General features: G+C 45.5%; 1 protein-coding gene across 5 annotated transcripts in view; it reads right to left on the bottom strand.

Moving 5' to 3' along the window:
• Positions 1-20,268, bottom strand: part of TLN2 (talin 2) — a 419,612-nt gene that overhangs the window by 344,610 nt on the left and 54,734 nt on the right. For 4 of the 5 annotated variants that reach the window (XM_058541740.1, XM_058541736.1, XM_058541742.1 and 1 more), the window contains exon 2: positions 2,878-2,968. The gene's annotated coding sequence lies outside the window, so the exon portion shown is untranslated. Of the gene's footprint in view, positions 1-2,877; positions 2,969-3,391; positions 3,558-20,268 lie in introns of those variants that run through there. The other variant, XM_058541739.1, reaches the window with a different exon arrangement.

Raw genomic sequence — 20,268 nt, 5'->3', positions numbered from 1 at the left:
AGTACACGGTACTCTAAGAGCATCATATCTAAAACGACTCTCTCTGCCCAGTAAGAGTTATCTCCCTCCTTTCACTGTTGAGGAAAAAGGACCAGAAAAGAGTAGCTACTAGTCATTGGTGCCTGTATGAGACACTGAGGCCCAGGTAAACACACCTGGGCACAAGGTTATCACAGTACGGAATTGTGATGTGAATCCAGCTCCCACTAGCTCCAAAGACTCGACTCTGGGTGGAAAAGCAAGACTAACCCCTTAAGCCTAAAGAAGCAAGAAGGAGCTGTTTTCAAGATCCAATTCCATCTCTTCATGGATGGGCCCACCCCAACACCCCAGAGGGGAGGTGCAAGCATGGATTTAGCAACACAAAGTTTGCAAAAGATGCGTAATAGTACAGTTCCTGTCATTGCCTAAAACATGAGAATCAGAGTGCACACCTTGCCATGCATGGAAGCCTCGCTACATGTGTTCAACTTAATTCTGCATCTGGTGAGTGGCTCAGCATACACATGAACTCAGCGTATACATGAAGCCAAAATCAAGGAGTCTAACTGAAAACCTAAAACCCATAAAGCACTAGAATTGCATCTCTGATACAAACAAAATAACCCTGAGCAGAGTGAGGTTATTCAGAGATTGTCTCTGATACAGAAATCCCACACAGTGGCCAGAAAATGGTCCTCAGAACACAGTGAATCACCCTGACCCCCCACCATCTGCCTCTCAGCCTTGACCCATTGAGGACTAAGTTGTAGCACTGGCTTTCGGGACCACCAGCAGCAATCACAGTCCCCCTGGAGAACTGTCCCCATGGAGGCTGACTGAGGCCGGCAGAGGTGGAGTGAGAAGTCGGCCTCCAAGATGAACACACTTTTCTCTTCCCTATTCATTTCTGCCCCACGTTGACCAAGCTCCTCCCCTAACTCAAGGGGCCCAGTGCTACAGAAGCAACTTCTTAAAGTTGACACACAGGGGAGGGCCATATCCAGGGGTACCATGCGGGTGGGTAAGATGGAAGAAAATAATACAAATAATCAGCAACCCAGTCTTGCCACCAGCAGTAAAATCCCATTTCCAGTCGTGGTCCAGGCAGTAAAAGCAAGAGGAGAAAAAGCCCTGCCTGAGGTCTGACAGACCAGGCTGGACCTCGACCCCACTTTCTGTGTGACCCGGGCGAGCTCCTTCACCCTCAACCTCAGTCTTGTCCTCTGTAAAACGGCGACTACCTGCCTCACGGGCTATTGGCAGGGTTAAGACACAAGACCATGTGCCAGGCATGTAGCTCGACGCCTAGTACCTTGTGAGTACTCCATAAACGGCCCTTAGAACTATTAACTACTCAAGCGGACAATCAATTTGGCTTCTCATGAAAACTAAACACAACTTTTCAAAGGTTTGGCTGCAGCAGTGCTGAGCCTGCAACAACACACCAGGGTCTCAGGAGAACAACCCCAGGGCCAATTCACTGCCTGGACTCAAGACACCCCCTTCAGCAGCAGAGCCCTGAACCCCTCCTATCATTCCCCTCCCACCCTCGCTCTGCCTGCTTTGAGGTTTCTGTTGCCAGTTTGCAGCTTCCAATATGGTCTCTTCTCAATGCCCCACTTACGTGCCATGTTAGCCCAGCTGACACAGCCTGCTCTTAACACAAAACGCCCTCAGTATTTCCAGAAATGCTGACTTACGGGGTAGGCACAGTGCAGAGACCCCATAGGATCTCATCTCATGAATCTGAGCAGCACAATAGTGAAGGGAGGATTTCACTGACAAAACCACAACCTACAATAACAATAATGAGCTACAAGCACAAGGACACAGGGCAGGTAACAGTCTCCCATACTTTTCAGCCAGGCTTCTATTTCAGACCACTCACCCTCGCGCGGCTGGAGGAGACAGACAGGCCAGATAGAATCCCGCCAGGTCTCTGGTGGCCTTACAGACACACACCTCAGGCAGTTCACCAAGAGTCACACTCGAGGACAAGTATGAGACTTGCATCCAGAACCTTAGACCTCACTTCTCCATGTGTGATCTACAGACCAGCAGCAGCAGCACCACCTGGAGCTTGTTAGAAATGCAGCATCTGAGGCCCCACCCAGACCTACTCAGTCAGGATCTGCATTCAACTCGATCCTCTAGGTGACATGGCTTTAGGGTATTGAGAACAAAGTAGCCTACCCAGATAGGGTTGTGATAGTTTACTCAGGTTTTTACTTTATCTTTTTCTTTCGTCATCCAAGTTCTATGACAGCATAGACTGTTCCTACCTTAGCCACTGGCACGTAGTAGATACTGAATAAATATTTGTTGAATGAATGAATGTATGGATGGGTGTTCTACCAAGCGACTAAAGAGACCTATCTGTTATAAGTGCAAAGAAAGATGCAACCAAGGGTCTGAGAGAGCAAGAGGGAGAGAATACCTGGGGGTGGGGGCAAAAGGTCTTTAAACGAGGTAGTCAGATAAGTCCTTTCTGAAAGTGAATGGCATTACGTAAGATGAGATGGATAAGGAGGAACAAGCTGAGTAAAAGGATGTCAGGCAGAGGGAACAGCACCCGCATTTGCCACCTAAAGAGTCTTTTCTAGTAGGCCAATCAAGATAGAGAATCAAGACTTGAATGTTTGGCTGTGGTGGTGGAAGGCAGAATCAGAAGGCCCCACGACCACTGTGACTGTTGGGGGCAGAAAGGCCGTGTCTGGAGTCACAGCTGCCATCTCCAAGGCTCTTGGAGCTGAGTGTGTGAGAGGCTGGCTATAAAGGGAGGCAGTCCATCAGCCAGACTCGGCTGGACTTTGTGACTGCTGGCCACGACCCCTCCAGCCTCAGATTCCACAGGTCTACAGTTGCTTACAAAGCAGAAACATGGAGATTACTCACCGTTTTCAACAAGTCAATCCAGGAACTCGTGGGACAGCCAAGCATCCAAGGGTCCAGGAACCCAGTCCAGATGTTACCCTGCAGCAGCACACTGGCAAAAAGAGACAAATGACAAGTGTCAGTGCAGGCAGCTGCGTACTAGGTGAGCAATGTTCTCCCAACATTGAATGGCACTGGTGGGGTCCAGATTATAAAGAGGGAGGAAAAAGAAATCACTACACAGGGTAAATGGTCTCAGAGGACTGTGCAGTAACACAGCTGGCAACCCCTCTGCCCTCAGTCTTGGGAGAGGCACATCCCACCACCAGCAGCCGCTCTCTGAAAATCCCCCCAACATGGAGTCCAGACATATGGCTGCAAAGGGTCCTTAGAGATAATCAGGACCAACCCCTCTCTTTCCAGAAGAGAAAAACTAAGACTCAGAAAGAAGACAGGCCTTGTCCAAAAGCAGCAGTGAGTAATGGTGAGGCTAGAAATAGAATTGCACAATCAAGCCTATAAAGCTTCAATTTACCTGTAAATTACCTTCCTTAATAAAACTCAGTTTCTAAATAAATGTTATTCTTATTCTGTCTGGCTCTTAACCGAGAAGAAGAGACAAAGTAGCCTGCAGTTCCAAATCTTAACCGTTCCTCTAGTTCTCTCTCCTGAATCCCCAAAGACCTTCAACAGCCAAACTGAAACTCCTGGTTTTCTTCAAAAACAACACTAAAAGAAAAAAAACAGAACTGTTCACATTGAGTATGAGAAGAAAATCTAAGAACTTTGGAGAAAAACCTGAAGACCTAAAAATTCTGAATTTATGAGATATAAAGAACACAGAACCAAAACGAAAGCTCCTTTTCCATACATCAGGTTTATGGACCCAAGAGACCAGAACCCTCCAGGGAAATGACTGGAACCATAAGTAGTAGTACATTTCAAGATGTGTGGGCGAAGACTATCGTTAATAGTCATCTTGCTAAAATGAAATGGATAATCAAAATGCTAATTCTCTAAGAAATGAGTCTTCTGATAATGTTTTTAATTAGCCTCATCTAATTAGATATTTAAGCCATAATCATCTAAATAGTTAGCTCTTCCCCTGAGGTTCTAGTTCCAGCTGACCCTGACAAATCAACGCAACCTTGGGCAGATCACAACTAACCTTGCAGACCCTTCAGTCAATTCATCCATAAAAAGAGCACAGATGGGATAAAGCTCAGGTGTCCTTCAGCTTGAGAATTCTAAAATTCCCTCACATTGCTGGCACAAAGCTGAAAGCACCTCCCATTAAGTCAGCGTATACAAAGCATAATTACTCGCCTACTTTGAAGAAGTGAATGTCAGTCATTATAAATTTAAATTGCCATATCTCTTAGGAAATAACTATGAAGTTGGTGTAATAATAGCTGTATTCTGTTTCTAGGGAGTTAGCTCCAGCAGTGACAAATCTGCCCCTCACTACATGGGTATTTGGATCTGTTTTCCCAAAGGTCCATTATTATTTATAAGGCAAAAGTTAGGGTTTCTTTTGCATACAGTGGAATTTAGGCAGTGAGGTCATTTGTTTTGAAACTACAGCAACCATTCCAATTTTTTTTTTCTCATTTTAGCATTCTAGTTACTCTGGGTCAAGAAAAGGAGATGCAGATTTTAAAGAAAATGCAAAGCCGCTAGGCCACCCACCGCACAGTCACGGATTTGGCCCCAGACAACCCATGGTGTAATTTACCGCTCATTTCCCTTTCAACAGTTAGACACCCTCAAATGTAAAAAGCCAATGCAGACTCACACACAGGCAGACCAAAAACATTTCAAGAAATCTTCAACAACCCCAGAATTCATTAAAAAGAAAAAAGGCAACCTACCATAATGTCCCCATTATTCCTTATCCTTATGGAGAGGGAGGGTCCACAAACTCCTCTGGAAATATGAGGGACCCTTTCACCCAAAAAGAGAACATAATGCATTCAGTTTCAAACGGTTCATGAGTGCCCTGAAATTTCTCTCTGTACCTCAGGTTAAGGACCCTGCTAAGTTAAAATGGTATAAGGAGTCCCCTTTTATAATTCTGAACTTTCTACAACCCCTTTGTAAATGGGGTTGTGAATGGCAACCCCATTCGCAAAGTGATACCCAAGGGCAGGTACCAATGAGAAAATCGGCTTCTTGTAGCATTTATTATGGGCAAGTCCACCTCTGCAGCTAGCAATGCAAACAACGGTTTGAAAGCCCTCTGCTCCTGGGATCCTTTGCTTAACAGTTTGAAGAGGGAAATGTCCAAAGCTATGTTTGTGCTTGGTACTCAATTTCTCAAAACTAAAAAAATAACCATCAGGGCCAGCCCTGTGGCCTAGTGGTTAAGTTTGGCGCACTTCACTTCAGTTCCCAGGAGCAGACCTACACCACTGGCAGGCAGCCATGCTGTGGTGGCAACCCACATACAAAATAGAGGAGGATTGGCACAAATGATAGCTCAAGGCAAATCTTCCTCAAGCAAAAAATGAGGCAGATTGGCAACAGATGTTACCTCAGGGCAAATCTTCCTCAGCAAAATAAATAAATAAAATAACCTTCACCAACAAACTGAAATACGTATTGTTTAGGAATGCATACATAGGTGATAAAAATAAGAAAAGCAAGGATTGGTTAAAACAAAAAGTTGAGACACTTGTCACCTCTGAGTGGCCAGGGGAGCTTCTAAGATACTCGTAATGTTGATTTCTTTACCTGGTTGTTGGCTTCACAGATGTTCATTTCCCTCTTCAAACTCCATCCATACATTTTATCTACTCTTCTATATGTATGTCACAAGGTAAAGCAATTACAAAAGAGACAGATTCACGTCAGTGACAGGGACCTCCAGGAGTTCTCCCCCAGTTTAAGATACCCCAATAAACATGCGGAGGGAGCCCAGTGCTTGTCAAAGGGCAGAGCCCAACAAGGAATAGTTACAAGTTCTGGCTCCAGGGGCATCATCTATAAATACATTTTCATTTTTACAAGTCCACGCCCTGGGACAGTCCTGTGCCCCAGGCTGAGGCTACTCTGACCTCCAATGCTGCCCATCAGTCTGAGAAAAGCTGGTGTTGGGTTTCTGCAAACCCAGTGGTCTTTCCTCTCACACGCTCTGCAGGCCTGTTTCCTGGGGCACATTCTGTTACCATGAACGATCTCATAAGTCTTCCTGAACAGCTGAGAAGGGAGCAAAGGTCTAGACACTTCTGCAGAGTCCAGAGGAACGTTTGGCCACCTCCTTCCTCAAGTGGATTCATAGGCGGGGGTTCCTTACATCTTCTCCTTCAGGTGCCTCATCATTACTTTACCTTCCTCCGGAGAATTCTGCTTATTCAATGAATGGTCAAGTCATCCACTGGCCAGAAAAGTAGGTGAAGTGTATGGGGACACAACCAGTATGTCTCAATTCCTAGCCCTTCCCACAATTCCCAATATTATCTTGACCAAGTAAGGAAAGTAAGCTCCTTTCCTAGTAATTTGAGCAAGAGCACGTCATCTAGAAAAGACACCATTTTGTAATCTCCCTCGCAGACAAAGCTGTCTTTATTTTTTTTTTAACTTACACTAGCCAAAAATTGACACCATAACATCAAACATTTTAACCTGATTTTGGATAGCCTACACTCCATACCCTGTGCAAGGCAGTATGTGCCTAAAGGAAATATTGTCATCCCTTATGTCTTGCCATATGTCTTCTAACTCTTCTCCTAGCTCAAGTCTGCAGTTTAAAAAAGCAACGTAAAAGCCAAATTAAGAATACAGAACCCACTCTCTATTGTGTCACCGTCTTCAAAAGTAAAATATCCCACTGGATTCTGCCATCTCTCCTGAGCTCAAGACGGGCACGGCTTTCCCGCATGCATGCGCGTGTGTGTCTATGTATGCATGTAAGAGAAAGAGGGAGAGGCGGGGGAGGGAGAGAGGGATAGAGAGAGAGAAGAGACAGACAGAGACAGAGACAGACTGTGGGTGCGTGAGTGTAACTGTATGTGTGAACACACACAAGAGTGCACACACACGCATGCAAGCCCAACATTCTTTTTGACAGACTCAAAACAATAGCTTATAGGGAAACCATGGCTAAGAGCTCAGGAAAAGTCAAGGCCTGCCAATTCCAGAAGGACAAAGGGTTTCAGCAACTAACACGGGAACAAGATGATCTCATGCCCCTTTCCCACTGAGACTGTGCCTGAGTGGGATCCTTCTCAAACTAGGAGTTCTCACTTACAGCACAGTCACTCTTTCCACCCTACGGGACCCAGGAGGGAGGATGGCCAAGCCAGGAAACGGATTCCAGAGGTAGCTTTTTGATGTTGAACCCAGACAATCCGCAGACAGGGCCTCCTCAGCCAAAGAGGGGGCTGAAGCAAGACCCTGGCTTATCTTAAGGGCATTAGTCACTACATCCAACAGCTAGTTCCTTTAAATCAAGGGCCTGGGCCAAGACTGAAAGTGGACCTCCAATAACAGGCCTGCGTATCTGGGACACTAGACTGTGCTAGGCCTCAGAGATCACAGGCAGGAGAAGGCCACAAGCTCCAGGCCTCATGGTGCCTTTCCCCTCCATTATCACACCAGCAGCCCTGGGCCATGGGGGTAGCATGCATGAATGAGCTCAGGTGCACAGTTCAGCTCCTGCAGCCCCCGATCACGTGTCCCATTTCATATATTTATTATATACCAAGGTGCCAGGCACTAAGCTAAGTGCTGGGAGAGTAAGAAGGTGGTGACTGTTAAGGTCAAAAAGTTTCACAGATCTCCCCCCAATACACACACACACACACACACACACACACACACACACACGATAGTAGTTTTACTTCTGGTATCCTTAGAAAGAAGAGATCAAGACAAAAATGCTCTTAAATGAATTTTTAATTAATCCCAAGACCCCCTATATATGTTTTTTAAATATCAAAAAATAATTCCAGGGCATTATTATCCTATAGGCAAATACTTAATACACACAGATTAAGGATCCCTTGAATAACTTCCACAACACAATCAAACAGCTAGGATTCTGCCCCAAACGGGTGCTGGGGTGGGGGCTGGGGGGTACAAAACAACCAAAAAAGGCTCCCAAATATTTGCCACACTCAGAGGCTATGCTATTTGAAAGGTCACAAGTGAAGGTAGGAAATATTTTTGAAATAAGCCGTAATATGCACCACCTCCTGTAGCTAGGCGGTCTTCTCCAGCGCCCCACCCCAACCAGCGCCCCTTAGACAGCTCTCCTGCAATTCCCTCACAGGGAAACCCCACCCCTGCGCTTTTCTTACTGTTCTAGAATGCTCTCTTGTCTTGTCTGTCAACCTGGAGCTCCTTGAGGGCAAGGACTGCCCTTTCCTGCTGGTACCCTAGCACCTTTCACAGGGCACCCAATAGATTTATAGGAAGGAAAGGGTGAGAAGAGGAAGAAAGACACTTACTTTGCATGTAAATAAGAAGAATCGAGTTTGGGGAGGAGAAAGGATGTAACTGGACCTTTTCCCCCTCAGCCCAGCAAACTCAGTGATTTCACATTCAGGTTTGAAAACTCAAGACTGTTATAAAGATACAAGAAAAAAATTCAACAGTCTTCCCCAAGGCCCAGCCACGTGAGCAGCCCAGCTTCCCCATAAATCAGTCTGACAGCAGCAAAGAGATGGGGTCAGGCTAGGGATGGTGTTTCTTTTTTTCTTTCTTGTGCCTCTCTGCTCTGCTTGCAGTACTGGCTTTTCTACCTCATTTCTTCCTTCTTCCTGTCCTTGAAGTTCTCCACCGCATTCAGGATACAGTTCAAATTTCTTACCTTGGAATACGAGGCCCTGCACACTTAGACCCCCACCTGACTCCCCCTGACTCAGCCCCTTCCATAGACACGCACGCACACACATACCCACGAACCACAAACCAGTCCTGAGAGGCTGTCTGCGATTCTCCCCACCCCACCACATCCTGCCTTCTACTCACCCACTTTGGGGTCTGTGCCCAAGTCATTCCTTCCAGGAAAGCCCAGCTCCCTCATCTGATATAAATCTACCTTCCCCCCAAAACGCAGATCACATCCCCCCAGCCTCCAAGACGACTCCTCTGATCCTCCCAAATTAGTCTTTCCTTCCCCTTCATGCCCAAGGCTTTTGTCCCACTGTGAGAGAGCGTCCTCACACTAGAGAGTTAGCTTCTGTGTGCCTTTCACCCTCCCTAGACTGTATTCCCAGTCTATATAGCTATATGCTCTATATAGCATCCAACATAAACCTTGGCAAAGAGCAAGGACTCAAATACCTATGAAATGCATATGCCTTAGTGTTTCAAGGGTTCCTGTGGGTGGCTCACAGGATGCCAATTCTAGAATCAAACCACGCACACAAACAGCCTCAACAAGAGGGTAGTTTTTTGGTGGAGGTTCCCCCTCAACACACTCTACCAACACAAGTATTCAATTACATTAGTCCATCCATTCAGGCTCTATTTCCCAAAGGGCCAAACAACTAGATTTCCTCGGCAAACTCAGCGTTCCTCTGGGACCTACTAACAAAGCATATGACTTCAGGAGGCACAGGCACACTTTTCTTTATAAAGGACACATCTTCTGGATAAGTAACATTGTTAAAGGAACTAAATTTATAAGTTTACTCTAAAGCCAGATTTTTTGAGACAAATCAACCCATATGCTTTTTCTTCTGATGCATTGGGTGTGTTATGCGGGTCTAGAATTTAGACAGTTCCCTAGGTCAGAAAATGTATTTGCTTATGAACAGATAGAAATGGCAGTGTTCTTAATGCTCGTCTCAGACGAGAAGTCTGCTTGCATGCTCCAAATAAAATAAGGAAGCAGTATTTGACCCCAGTCAAGAAGCCTCTGGAATCTCTTTTCCCCAAAAACAAATGTTTCTCATTTGGTTCAAGCTCTGTTTCAACTACATGCCAAGAAAAGACAAAGAAAAACCCCACTACCACCCACTCCTGCTTTCGTGAAAACATCATAAATTATATTTATTACGTCATATAGTAAAGTTTCCTCACATAGGTAATGCTGACAAATGGTTACAGGAGCTGTTTTCTCAACAACTGCTTTATTCGTAGGTGTTCCTGTGCTTGACTGCCAGGCGCTGGCTTTATTTCTCTCCAGAAACCAGACAGCACAGGGATGTGTGTCCCATCTGAAGTCTTTGATGTTGGTTTCTAAAGAACTGTCATGAACGTCAACGTCAAAAAACAACTCCTTTGTAACATTAAATAGTTTCAGAAACAAAAATTGACTGGATGGAGTGTCTTAATATTCTACCTTTCCACAGCTAAGTAAATCCCAGCTGGGAGAGGGACGTTAGTAGTTTTAGCTTTCACATTGACCCCACAGGCCAACCCCCTTGTCACCATTCTGTTAGCATGCCGATTTAAATTTCTTTGAAATGCCTCTATCTCCTCTGGCACATTTCTTAGATTAGGATACTCTTAGGTAACATGTTTAAGCCCTGACAGTCCCACAATAGCACTTGACCCATCTTTTTGGTTTTTGTTACAGTCTTGCACTCTAATGGAAGCCAAAAGCTTTCCCATTTAAGCCAAAATGAAGGAAGGAAAACTCGAAGTACCTGAATTCTTAAAGGCTAGACAACCTTTACTATTGTCCATTCTTCCTAAGGTCCTCTCTGGCGATGGGTTTTTTGAGAACTTATCCAAGATTCTACACCAAAGATGTATCTTTTTTGTTTCAACCTGAAATTTCAGATGTAGAAGTAACTTTGGAGACCCCTGGGCCCATGTCTTACCAAACTCTCCTGCCACAATTCCACAAGACAGAAGGGGGTGGACCACCTGCACTGGGAAGCCATTCACAGCAAACATGAGATTTTCTTCATTTACGAAGTTCTACGTTGCAGCTTAAATTCATATCATGCAAATTTTGCACTTATTCAATATGTGCGTGCTTACTTTCATACTAAAATAACCTTTGTCTTCCAAATTATCTCAGTAAAATTAAGGCTTCAATAAGAGTCTCGAGTTTATCCTGTGGTTTCATATGCCCAGGTTCACCACCCAGCATTTCATCCCTGTCTAGGAAGCAGGAATCTTGGCTCTGCGCTTCCTCCTACAGACTAGGAACCTACTGCCCGAATGTTTGGTGACTTGATTAAGCGAGTTGGAAGCAGGCCCAGGTACAGAACCCAGGTCTCAGGCCTCAGTCTGGTGCTCTTTACCCCTTTGCATCCACCAATTCACAGCCATGCACAACCACTCCTTAACTCATAAGGTCATGGTCTACTTTAAAATCTGCCCACACACCTGCTCTATATTTAGGTAGTTTTCAGTTGGTGAGTGTTTTCTCCTAAGCACACCCCAAGTTTCACAAAATGGAAGCCTGATTCTTCACTGGTCTCAGATTGCCAAAATCTCCTTGGCCTTTGGAATATTTTGACTTCTCTCCCATTCACTGTGCACATTGTCCTCATCCACACCCATTGGCTAAAATCAAAGTACAAGCTGCTTAGTGGAGACAAGTCATCAGCATCCAAAATCTAAAAAGAAAACCAAAATCGAATCTACTCAGGGGAAAACTGTCATCCCAAACATAATGCAATTCAGTTCAGAACTGTGTTGACCACTTTCCTATAAAGAGCCTTTGGGCCAGTGTTATCTACTTTAAGAGCTGTAGTAAACAGTACTGGAGTAAACATTAGCTGAGTATTTCACATTTCAGGGCAAAAGGCGAGAGAAAGGGAAAAGGGGCCATGCTAATATAAAAGTTGTGTTTATGAATCCCAAGGGGCATCATATATATCTAAAGCAGTGATTCTCAACAGGGAGCAATTTTCCCCCCTCAGGGGATATTTGGCAATGTTTGGAGACCTTCTTGGCTGTCACAACTGAAGGGGGAGGGGTGTGCTACTGGCATCTAGTGGGTAGAGGCCACGGATGGTGTTAAACATCCTATGATGCACAGGACAGCCTCCACAACAGAGAATCATCCAGCCCAAAATGTCAATGGTGGGTTCTCAACCAAGGTTGAGAACCTTTATTTAAAATACAGGAAACGGGAAGAACACTGGGGCAAAGTTATGAGTGCTAATTCTTCCCCTAGGGGGCTGCTTGGTCTGGACATAGCACCTGCATTCCTGGGTCTCTGGCTCATTGTCACTGAACAGAGAGCCTGGTCTTTTTCAGAGATTTTGCAACCTCTAAACTGGATTCAACCATTACTTCTCAAAGCCTTCCAGCATGACGGTTCTCTAAGCCTAGAGCTACTGTCTCTTACCCTAACACCGTTGATCAGGGGCACTTCCCACCGGTCTTCTCTCAGCCCTAACCCATTTCCACTGGAAGGAGGAGCAATGCTGAAAGCGACTTGTTTCTCTGTATCACCGCCCACCAAAAAAGACCCTGGTGATCTCCCAGTTCAAAGAAATAAAAAGCAGCGAGTCCCCACACTCAATTATGTCCTTCCGACTCAAATGATCCCATGCAATTAAACTAAGAACAGACATAGAAACTTCATTTTGAATTCTATTTTCTGCCTTGCAAAAATGCATAAGCAAAAAAGAAAAAAGGCAGCCCTACAATAAAATTAAAAGAAAATTGCATGGCTGAACTGCATTCAATGATGTATAAGGTTTTTACATTTTCATAATATTTGGCAACCATAAATCAGCCCACCACCCCAGCTTAGGGGGTAGACTGAGTATGAAACCATTGTTTTGAGGACAGAAAACGCTACCACCTTGCCTTTCCCAAAACCTTCTCTACTGGCTCCAGCTGTATACACAACTCCCATGAAAGAAACCAGCTTAGTTGAGAGGCTGAACCCCTCCATATACAACCCAACGGTTGTTGGAACCGCAGAACACAGGAGTTGTTTTACAAGTAACATTCTCACTTTCAGGACAAGGAATGTAACATGTCAGATGGGGGAGAACATTAACATCTTAAACTGCCTCCACAAGTTCATCACTACACACATGCAAGCGCGCACTCTCTCTCAAAGAGTCCAAGAGAGTGAACCACTTTCCCAGCCATGCTGCATAGGAATCCCATTTCTCCATTACGCACGAGGCCAAGGATTCTCCAGATGCCAAGCTGGGACAGAGTACAGAAGCTGATGGGAAAAGTGGGAGAAGACACCCAGAAGAAAGAAGAGAGGAAATTGGAACTTATAAGGCTGAAAATAGCAAACACCCCAGCTATGAGCTAAAGGGTTTAACACATTTCAATGCCTCAAAAAAACCAAACCAAACCAAAACACCACTCACCACAAGTTTCCCAGTACATCTACCATCCATAAAACAAATGAGAGGAAATACAAATATCATTTAAGAGGGAAAAAAACTATCTAGTGAAAACTCTACAGATGGCAACAGAGGGTTAATGTCCCAGGGCAAGGCTTCCTCTCAGCAAGTATAAATCTGAAATCATAATAAAGATGCTGAAGGATTTAGTCATGAGCCCTCCCCTAGGCCATCAGAAGGAATGGCAAAAATGCAGAGTGAGCGCTGGGAGCCAGAACGATTTCATTTTATTTCTAACTGTGCAAAGAATTTGCATTTAAAATGAGCATTTCATCAGACCTTCCGAGAATGCTTGATATTTGGCTGCTAACAAGAACACAAGTAATCCTCCAGAACATCAGATTTCTAATTATTTACTTGTAACAAAAGTATCTGGGTTCCTAGTAGACTGAAGAACACTTCTAACTAATTACATCTTCCAAGTCAGGTATAACTTAGAGTATGGTCAAATATAGACAACTCTTAAAATGCAGTCAAATCTCATTAACAAAAAGTAACCTTCTTGGTGACTAAACCCCCCACGAATCAAACTTTACGAAAATTTCTAGGTAACTTCACACTAACAAGGAAAGTATCAGGAAATAAAGATTCGTACAAGAACTGAAGAGAAAACCATTAGAAAAGCTGAAACCATTTTTGAAATTCAGCAATGAAGTGCCGAGCACCAGCCGTGAGAAGCACTGGGTGCAGGAGCATGATTGACGGAGCGGGGCCCAATGCAAGGAAATCCATGAGAGGTCACCCAGCCAGGAAAGCGACCGTTGATACTCACAGGACCTATAAATTATTAACCCTGGTTCTCAGCATCCATATCCAAAATTCAGAACTGTAATTTGATTTTTTAAGAGAGGGAGGAAGGGGAACATCAGAGAGCATCTCGCAATTCCTCAGCCACCAGAGGTGGGGTCAGAAAGAGGGAAGACAGTGGGTGGCTTTAGTCTTGCTCCATAAGAGGGACAGTTTTAAGTTATTTCTTAAATACAGAAAAGCCTTTTATCTTTACTCACTAATAACATTGGAGGGTGGAAAGAAATACTATGAAAACATCAGTAGAAGTTCAGAAAAGGGTTACCAGAGCCATGAGGCTAGAGGAAAGGCAAGGGGCACTCCTATTCTAAGGGGAATAAACACTCCAACTAGCCATAGGGCTCTTGTGGCCACAGCCATTAGCCAAAACGTACAACAAAAAGGGAATTCTTGGGAGTCTGGAGTTGTTTTAGTGTCTCCTCCCACATCCTACTCCTACTCTGCAGTCAGGATGCTTTTCACCAGAGCTAGAAGATATCTTAACAAAAGCATTTTAATTAAAGACGAGACACAAAGCAATGCAAGAGGCAAAGAGAAATAATCAGAGGATGCTTGTCCAGCCTACAGCCTCCATGTGGTTCCCATTCCCACCAGAGCCTTGCACCAAGCTGGCTTTGTATTTGATAGTCCTGGAAGGGAGGCCTGGACCAGCTGGCAAGAGCCACACCCACAGCTCAGGGCCATTTCCTCCTGTTGGATCTCTCATTCCACCCACAGCATTACCCCACTCTTCTCCTAAAAACACAGTGTCCTCTCAGGCTAAGCAGACTTCCCTGCATCCCAGAGGCATGACACCTCTCTATCACCCATGCCTGGCAAACTCCCAGGCTGGGAATCTTGAGGGTCAGGGAAGATGAGTCACTGGCTAAACACCAGGAACCCAATGGGCAGTGCCAGTTTCCAAAACAGATGGCCTAACAACACAGGAAGCAACCAACCAACTCCATGGCTTCCTTAACTAGACCGCCCATGGGCCTTTCAGGAGACCCAGGCCGAGGGCCAGCTGTGGCCAACACAGAGCATAAGCCCGGTGTGTGCCATAAGCCTGGGGGCTTCTGTGAAACAATCCACTGCAGTGCTCCTTCTTCCATCATTTAGTTTCGTTTAAAAAAAAAAAAAACCTGCCCTCCTGACTCCTACAAAGAAAAGTGTCCCAGGCCATTACTTCATTAGCTAGGATAGGGTCTAGCCAACACTTGGACTTTTCTGTGCTGACCAGGCCACTCTTGAGCCAGCAGCAATCTCCGTCAGAGCTTCTGCGTGGGCCCTTCTCTCTGCACGGAGCACTCTTCCCCAGGCAGCTCACCTGGCTGACTGGATTTTACCCTTCAAGTCTCTGCTTCAAAGTCACCTCTTTAGAGACCCATCCAAAATAGGTGCCCTACCTCCCCCTCGGCCCTCTGGTGCTCTCCCCGCACTGGGCCTTGCTCCCTGCTGTCACTCCAGGGCTGCTGGTGCAGAGCCTGGCCCACAGTGGATTCCCAGTAACTATTTACTCAATGAATGAACGTGCTAGGAAAAGTAAATCAAAACATATCTGAAATACTACTCCTAGGTATGAAAGGCACGTCAAAAGGCACATACAAGAATACTCATATCAGCTTTATTTATAAGAACCAAAGTCTGGAAACTACCCAAAGGTCCATAGACAGAAGGGTAGAAAATATGAATAAAAGGAATAAATATAATTCTCATACAACAGTGAGAATGACAGACCTACAACTCAGATGACAGCATAGATGAATCTCACTAACATCAACAACCAGAAACAAGATGACACACTTGATTCCGTTTATATAAAGTTCAAAGGCAGGCAAAATTAAGTCAGGATAGTGATTATGGGGAGAGGATATAGTCACTGTCAGCAGTGTCTGAGGTTCTGGCCAGGGTCTCTTTCTTGATCTGGACGCAGGTTATAGGTGTGCTCTGTTTATGGTTTGTGTACTTTTATCTGTTCTATTTCAAAAAAACTTCATAAAGAAAACATTTGAAATAAACATGAGATTTTTTTTTTTCTTAAAAGAGTCAACTTAAGACTCCTTTGTCACAAGGCCTGGATCCTAAATACAGCGTTCCTCGGATAACGTGTTACATAACAGCAACTCCTTTACACACTGCTGTGTGGCTTGGTGTCTAGGTGTGGTTTGAACACATCTAATGCTTCCCAAGGCTGAAACACACCAGGACACATGGATATCTGCTACGATCTTCCTCCCCTTCACAGTCCCAGAAATGCAAGCCTGGGTCCTAACAAATATTAGTGACTTTAAATGGAAACCGAAGGCAGGAATCACTGCCTGCCATAGACTGAATGTTTGTGTTCCCCCAAAATTCATACATTCAAATCCTAACCCCCAATGTGATAGTATTAGGAGGTGCAGCATTTGGGAGGTAGGTAGGTCATGAGGATGGAGCCCTCAGGAACAGGATGAGTGACCTTATAAAAGGGGCCCCAGAGAGCTCCCTAGCTCCTTCTGCCATGTGAGGACACAGCAAGATGACCATCCCTCTATGAACCAGGAAGCAGCCTCTCACCAGACACCAAGCCTGCCAATGGCTTGATCTTAGACTTCCCAGCCTCCAGAACTGTGAGACATAAACTTCTGTTGTGTATAAGCCACCAGGTCTACGGTATTCTGCTATAGCAGCCCAAACAGACTGAGACACTACCCAAGGCCGATGCAGCACTTGAGCAGGCATCGGAGGCTGCAACTTTGCTCCAAGCCAACCAACCTCAGGTCCTGGGTCACACTCGAGGGAGAAAACAACAATCATGGGTCATCTGCTGTCTCTAATAATTTCTTCTTTTTAAATTATTTCATGAAAATTGATTACTAAAGGGGAAACTCCTCTCAGGCATGAAAAAAACTCCAATGAGTAACAAAGCAGTGGCCACTCAGTTCAGTCCAAAGCTTAGGACCAAGACCAGAGACAGCTAAATGGCCCCAGGCCAACTATGATCTAGAGGACATAGCCCTAGAACAAAATCAGAGGGAGCGGGAGAAAAGAAGAAAACAACTGTGCATGCCCCAGGACATCTAAGACTCACCAGAGTTAATGACAGGTTTACACGTTCTTTCGCACTCAAGGGCCCAAACCACAAGTGTTAGTCGGATCACTGTCTTACTGTCAACACGCAAAACAGAAGTCCAAACTCAACTTGCCCAGTATATCTGTGCACGTTCATTCATACACATTCACACATGTACACACAACCACCTCAAACTCTAATAAATTTCCCTTTGTTGTAAATTAGTTTCATAGGGTATTCAAGGATTGAGGAATAGTGTTAAGGCATATAGTTACTGATTTATAAAACACTTCACCTTTTTTAATAAAGTACATACATATTTTGTCATTCTATTTATGTTTCTGCCCTGTAAGGTAGAAAGAGCAGATGAATTGATCTCCATTTTACCTTTTTTTTTTTTTTTAAACCAGACCCACGGCTTTTCCAACGTTGCCTGTGCCACATGCGTCAGCAGACCTCTGGAATGGTGGTTTAATCATGACAGCCTCCCCTCACATCTACTTGTCACCACGGAGAGGGGGCAGGACTAGGAGAGGAGAGCAGGAAAGAAGTGGCACTGGCTGAGTAGGTCTGGGCGTGTGAGAGGACCACCCAACCTTGCAACAACCTCACGTTTCTTAATTGTGTAGAACTCCTCCCCCACCTAGAGGTTTGGGAGATGCACCAAGAATGGTACAGAAGAACCAGGACCAGACACATCTCTTTAGTGACGATTAATCAGTACACCATTATCTCATTAGGCCCAGCTTAGAAGGAGAAATTAGAATCACAGAAGGACCCAGGTGCCCAAGATGACAGAGACTGCAAACTTGCTATTTCTAATACCCATCTCAAGGAATCAGGCGAGAGGCTGAGGGATGACCCTGCCTGATCCTCGGCACAGACAGAAATTGGAAAAAGGCCCAAGCACAAGAGCAAGCTTTGTCCCCAGTCGCCATCTCTATGCAAGCACTTGCTCAGACGGCGATGCCAGCACGGCCACAGCAGAGCTGCTCCAGGAGCTGCCAGCCAATAAAGACTCCATTGTTGCCTCATATTAGCATTTCCAAATTTCAAGAAAGGGAAGCCAAGGCCTGACAACTGTTGGTGAGGAGCAGTGGGTCAGGCCTGACTGTCACATCACCATCATTTGAGGAAACATTTTTTTTCTAATTTTCTGGCAGATCTGCTTCCAAACTATGGCTATTTATGCCAAGATAGGTAGCTCGAATCACCATAAGCCACACAAGAGAAAAGCACAGAGAGTCCATCCTGGGTGCTCAAAGCAGAAGGTGACAAATGAGAGAGGACTGCCTGAAGCCAAGCAGTGAAGTGGGCGAAACGTAGCCACCCTCCCTCCAACCCATCCAGGGATCCTTCACTTGGCAACTGGCCCTCACAAACATGTGGGCAATCATCTGCCTATGCACACTCCCACACATCTTCCCTCTGTCAAGTTCCTCAGCTTGTCATGGCTTCATAATCTAGAGACGGTACAAAGTGCCAACACAAACCAGCCAGCTTCCTGCCCCTCCACCCCAGCACCATACCCCTGGGTCCCAATAGAAACTCTCCCTGAGCAGAGCCACTCGCCCAGGGAGGCAGGTCATTTGAAAATGCTTTTCTGCCAGCAGAGGCCTGACCCTGTAGAAAGACAGGGCTTATCTCCTCTGCACAGTCATCCGCCCCTGTCTTAAAGAACTTGTAGTTCAAAAACCTTCACAAAACCCCAAGGAGATCCCCCTTTACCAAGGGTAGACAGTGCCATGGGCAAGCTAAACAGCATGGCTAACATTCACAGTTGTAAGACTTAGTTTGTAAGGTATGCTGTTCTATTGTCAAATCTTCTCCCACCCCAAAACCTCATCCCACGGCTTTGTGATCTAATGCTAGGATGTCAAAGAGCCCCAAACTCCCTCTTTCCTGCAGACGGCAGCAGGAGGGGGCAGAGCTAGGGAGAACCTGGGCAGTGGGACACTGGACAGGACAATACCTTAGGATTGTGCCAAGCCCCAGGAACAGTAAAAGGCCATAAATGTCTGTACTTCCAGTCTCCCTGGGAAATTAGAGCCTCTGAAAGCATACTGACTATGTAATAAACCCTCCCTCCCATTCCTAACCACTGGGAATCTAAAATTAGCCAGAAGAAGCATGTACTCAGCCCTGTGTCTCCTACATTGCACCTGATAAGTGTCACTACCTCCTTTGGCAATAACTTGTCTTGGGGAGTGCTATAAATACCACCTAAGCCTACTAATGTGAATTATGAATACCAGGCATAGTTTCAGGGTTTCCAGGCACTGGCTATGTGACAAGGGTGTCAAATTCAAAGTCGCCGGTACAAGACGCAGACTCAGAGAACACACAAATCCCTCAGGCCCCACCCTGCATTCTCACCATGGGGAGGATCCACTCAAGAACACATCTGCCTCCCACGTGGCTAAAGCTGTTACGGCTACAGAAATCCGATGAGACGCTCTTCATCTGTTGTCAAATTGCTAGGAAGTATGAGGCTAAGGGACATAAAAACTTTGCAGTTAGAGAAAAAGACAAGCAGGGTTTTGGCCTTCTTAGATATTTAGATCTCATTCAGTGCTTTCAAGGGATGAAGCCCTTGGAAACAGAGGGCTGGAGTGGCATCAGGTCTTGACTACATGATCCCAGGCTGTTGTCTCCCCTGGAGCTTGCATCCAGACGGTGCTTAACAGATGTTTGTGGAATGATCTTCAGTTCTTTGGGTTTCAAAGGTTCACAACTGCAGAATCCTACTCCCCAGGAGCTGGGCTGGCTACACTGATACAGATAAGGGAGCTTGCTGAAAAGCAGCCAGCCAGTTGGGACACCCCCAGACCTGGGCGAGAAATAAAGCCCTCAGCACAGGAGCAGCTGGGGTCAGGGGTGGGGACTGGGCTCCGAGAACAGAAGCCTGGGGAATGTAGACACACACAGCAGACAGGAGGGATGGCTAAGAAGGAATGGTCCCAGAAGGTGAGTCAAGGCAATAAGACATCCCAGAGGCAGAAGGGAGAGAGAGTGTTAAGAGAAAAGAAGGATAAACAGCAAAATGTGAAGGGCAGCCTGGGACCAAGCTGTGAGATTTGGCTACCAAAGGGTTGTTGGAGGCCTTCCAGAATGGAGTTCTGGTGCAGTGGGAGCTGTGGAAGCTGGAGAGTAGGGGCAAGAGATATAGGTCACTCTTTTTTAAAGTTTGCCAACTGACATCTAACTTGACACCAAGCTAGTGGTAAAAAATCATCACACCCCATCAGTTCACAGCCCCTGTCTTTTAACCACCTTTGTGCTACCCGA

The sequence above is a fragment of the Diceros bicornis genome, chromosome 5, assembly GCF_020826845.1.
Source record: "Diceros bicornis minor isolate mBicDic1 chromosome 5, mDicBic1.mat.cur, whole genome shotgun sequence".
Taxonomy (NCBI): Eukaryota; Metazoa; Chordata; class Mammalia; order Perissodactyla; family Rhinocerotidae; genus Diceros; species Diceros bicornis.
The sequence above is the reverse complement of the archived record's forward strand: the minus strand, read 5'-3'. Positions and strand labels throughout refer to the sequence as shown.